Raw genomic sequence first — 4,277 nt, forward strand, 5'->3', positions numbered from 1 at the left:
CAAAGACACACACACACACTCACGCCGAGCACGTGCGCACGCACTGACACGGTACAGTACAAAGAGCCCCATTTAGCCCAATGAACTTTGTGGCCAAGGGCTGTTAGCGAGCACCTATTAAGGTCATGCCGGTACACGAGGGGGTTTGGTGGTCAGCACCACACCCGGCCGCCTTTGTCTCCCCAGTGCTAAAGGCCGTAGTTGTGGTATTGCTGGTATCGACGGAGGTGTGTGTGTGTGATGTGTCTGCGTGGGGAGCGGTAGCGTCGTGTATTGCGGGGAGCGGTGGTGTAGTGGTTAGCGCTACGCTGCGCTACGAAACCCGGTGACTCGAGTTCGATTCCCGCTCACACGGCCAACACCGGTGACGATTATATGAACCGGTCCTGGGCCTTCCCTAGGTCGAATCGGCCTCAAGTGTGTACTCGGTGCTGCGTGTAAACATCGCCACTGGGGATACAAAGGCGGCCGGGCGTGGTTGCTGGCCACCCACCCCCCTCGTGTGCCGTGCCGGTCTTTGTAGATGCTCGCTAACAGCACTTGCCCCAACAGTCTGTTAAGGCTATATACGGGGGATCTTTGTCTTTGTATGTGGGAAGCGGTGGCGCAGTGGTTAGCAATGGGGAGACAAAGGCGGCCGGGCATGGTGCTGGCCATCCACCCTCTCGCGTGCCGTGCCGGCCCTCATGTAGGTGCTTGCTACTCGCTTACTGCACTTGCTCTAACAGCCTGTTCGAGACGACACGGTGCTTGATAGTTGTAGTAGTATTGGCGGTGGAAGTATTTGTGGTTGTGGCTGTGATTGTTGGTTGTTGGTGCTAACCCAGTTGCACCGCGGTGTTTCCAGCTGCCGTCATGATCAACCCCCCTCCCCGACCTCCTCCTGCACGCCTCCTCCCCCCCCCGCCAAACCCTCGCATCTCCACCCGGAGCAAAGTGAAACAAACGTGGATCGGAATGTGCCAACCAACCAACCACCACCAGCAGCAGCAGTAGCAGCAGAAGCAGCAGCAGCAGCAGCGCCACCACCACCTCCTCCATCCTCCGGACACGCCGCTCCAGTAGCCAAAGGAATGATTGGCATGTGTCCGCCACTGCGAGAGAAGAAGAGACTGAAGAGAGAGAGAGACACGGGGGGAAGACGAGGAGAGCGGGGCTGAGAGGCAGGGGAAGCCCAGCACGCAGCTGGTTTCTTTCAGCCACGGCGAAAGAGAGGGGCGGGGGCAGGCCGAGAGATGGCTCCCGTCAACTTCCTTCCACGGACAAAATCAAATTCTTCGCGTCCAATTGTTGTTTTATTTCGTCTTTTGCACCGAATTCCAACATGCCTGGCGCGTCAAGGATACAGAGGGCGTGTCAATGCATTGTGGCGGGGGGCCGGTGGGTGGGTGAGAGGGAGGGAGGGAGGGGGAATTCCACATTACTATGCCAGAGGTCAGGTTTTTCAAAAGACGGACGGCTGGTGATTTCGCATTAAGTGGCAGATGATTGTTTGGCTGGTATTGATGGGATGAGGGTGATGATGGTGATGGTGGTGATGATGAATGCGACAAAAACGAGATCGTTAATGGTTGAATCTTGTCGTGACTGCACGAATTCATATTCGTTGGGTCTTTCGGTAAAGTCACGTAGATAAATCAAATAATAAAACATAATAAAAAATAATAACAATATCACGACGATTCGATCGGAACACAAGCAATCGTCATCAGGTGAGAAATATCGCAGAGAGATCTATCTATGTGGATTTGCCGAAAGACCCAAAGAATAAGAAAATGTTAATGGTGATTATGATAACGATGGCGATAAACTAACCTATTTTTAAATCCTTTATATTAAATTCGCGTGCTTGCTTGCTTGCGTGCTTGCCTGCTTGCTTAGGACCGTGCAAATCTTTCGGTCGTTTTTTAACCCACTTCCCGTGATCCAATCGAGCTGACATTTTCCACACAGACTCGTTGTGCCAGACAATTATTGTTCGTGAAAAAAAATTCCCAAAATTTTACACTTTTTAGGCAAAAAAAAATATTCTACATATATTCAAATAGAACGCATTCATGGCTTTGGCTGAACGTCAGAGTGTAAGAGCCCAGAGCGTAACCCCTCCACAGGCCGTGGTGGAGTAGCGTAGTTGGTAGCGCCCTCGCTTTCCATGCCAAAGGTCGCGGGTTCGATCCCCGCGTCCTCCACAGGCGAATATATTTATTAAATCCTTTATATTAAGTTCGCGTGCTTGCTTAGGACCGTGCAAATCTTTCGCTCGTTTTTTAACCCACTTCCCGTGATCCAATCGAGCTGACATTTTCCACACAGACTCGTTGTGTGTGACAATTAATTTTGGTGAAAATTTTTTACACTGTTTAGGGAAAACAAATTAAATATTTAATTACCAATTGCTTAATGGTGGCATACAATCATCTGACCCATAGGTGGCAGCCATCTCAAGCCAGAGGACGAGAGGACTCTAGCCGCCACGCATATAAAGGATTTATAGTGAAAAACTTTGTTTTTACGGGTTTACTTGTTAATCCTTTATATTAAGTTCACTTGCTTGCGCGCTTACGACCGTGCAAATCTTTCGGTCGTTTTTTTAACCCACTTCCCGTGATCCAATCGAGCTGACATTTTGCACACAGACTCGTTGTGCGTGACAATTTATTTTCCTGAAAATTTTTTTCCAAAATTTTCCACTTTTAGGAAAAAAATGTTTATATTTAATTTAAAATTCCAATGTGATAAAAATGAAACTCTTACTCAAGAAAACAGAAATGAATAATAAAAAAAACCGATGCCACGCATATAAAGGATTTATAGTGAAAAACTTTGTTTTTACGGGTTAATTTTTTACCAGGTATACCAGGCGAGGTAGTTAACATCTCGAAGCCACCGTGGTGATGATGACAGAGAGAGAGACGCCGCAAACTCCAGATATACAGCAGGTGTCAGGGTCGGGATCGAACCCAAGACCTCCTGTATACCAGGCGAGGTACTTAACATCTCGCCACCGCAGGGAGATGTCACCATCACCATGATGACGTCTTCACGATGATGACGATGAGGACGTCATTTATGATGGTACTATATACAGTGATGTTAATGGTGCATGATGGTGGAGCTAATGATGTTGGTAAGAATTATGATCAATTACGATGATGGCAGTGATGACGATGTCGGTAGTTATGGATGATACCAATAATTGTAACGATAATGATTATGACAGAGATGATAAGGACAATCACGAGTATGCGAGTGGTGGGAGTGATGATGATGATAAGTGAGATGACAATAAATATATCCAGCTCGGTACGACACACCAATGTTGCCTCCACACACAGTGGCACAAAATAACCCGACGCGTGACACAAGTTGATGTTACTGACGTGATGGGTCGAACTTCCACATGAACTCAGGTAGTTGGCGCATACTGGACGCAAGTGGTGCCTGTGCGCGTGGCCTGTTAATCCAGCAGCGAGGGTTGGCGGATCACACAGAGATGGCTGTCAAACACCCTTGGCTCGCCGTCAGAATGCAGTGCAGCAAAGTGTGGACTGATGTCACGTGTCCCTTCTAAATGATGGGATCGAGCGTTGCCCCCTCGCACGCGTCAGTTTTCTCCGGGTGCTCGGGTTTTCTCCAACATGTCGCCATAAACACTCGCTCCTAATTGGCCTGGAAACATCTTTATAAATAGAGAATTGCAGAGCGATTGTTGGGAGCGCCGGCTCCCGGCCTGGCAGCTTTCCAGCTGGGCCTGTGGTTCCAACTCAGCAACGACTGAGATGCAATTTACCCATTCATAGACGTATCTATTCACTCATTCACCCACCCACTCGCTCACCAACTCATCCACGCACACACTTATAGACCTACCTAGTCACACATGCACCCATTCACAGATGTATCTACTCACTCTGCCACTCATTTACGCACTCACTCTTTTGACTCGCTCACCAACGCATCCGCTCACAGACGTATCTACCCGCTCACCCACTCATTCATTCACACGGGAAGTTATCTACTAACTCACTCGCTAACCGACTCGCTCACCCCCTTATCAACTCATAGACGTATCCACTCGCTCACCCACGCACTCATCCACTCACAGACGTATCTACTCGCTCACTCACCCATCCACTCACTCACCCATCATCATCATCATCCTCCTGCCACCTTTCCCTACTACAACCCCCCTACTCAATGAACGCCGTGTGGCCCTGTCATCCGTGGATCGCTAGGAATGAGAGACTCCTCCAACACACAATGCCGAGCGCACGCAG

At 49.1% G+C, this 4,277-nt stretch overlaps 1 non-coding gene across 1 annotated transcript; it reads left to right on the top strand.

Moving 5' to 3' along the window:
- The first annotated feature begins 2,116 nt into the window (after positions 1–2,116).
- On the top strand, positions 2,117–2,189 carry TRNAG-UCC (transfer RNA glycine (anticodon UCC)). Its single transcript has one exon. It is a non-coding gene; the product is annotated as a tRNA-Gly (tRNA).
- Positions 2,190–4,277: the final 2,088 nt, after the last annotated feature.

Source organism: Lampetra fluviatilis, chromosome 50 (assembly GCF_964198595.1).
Source record: "Lampetra fluviatilis chromosome 50, kcLamFluv1.1, whole genome shotgun sequence".
Taxonomy (NCBI): Eukaryota; Metazoa; Chordata; class Hyperoartia; order Petromyzontiformes; family Petromyzontidae; genus Lampetra; species Lampetra fluviatilis.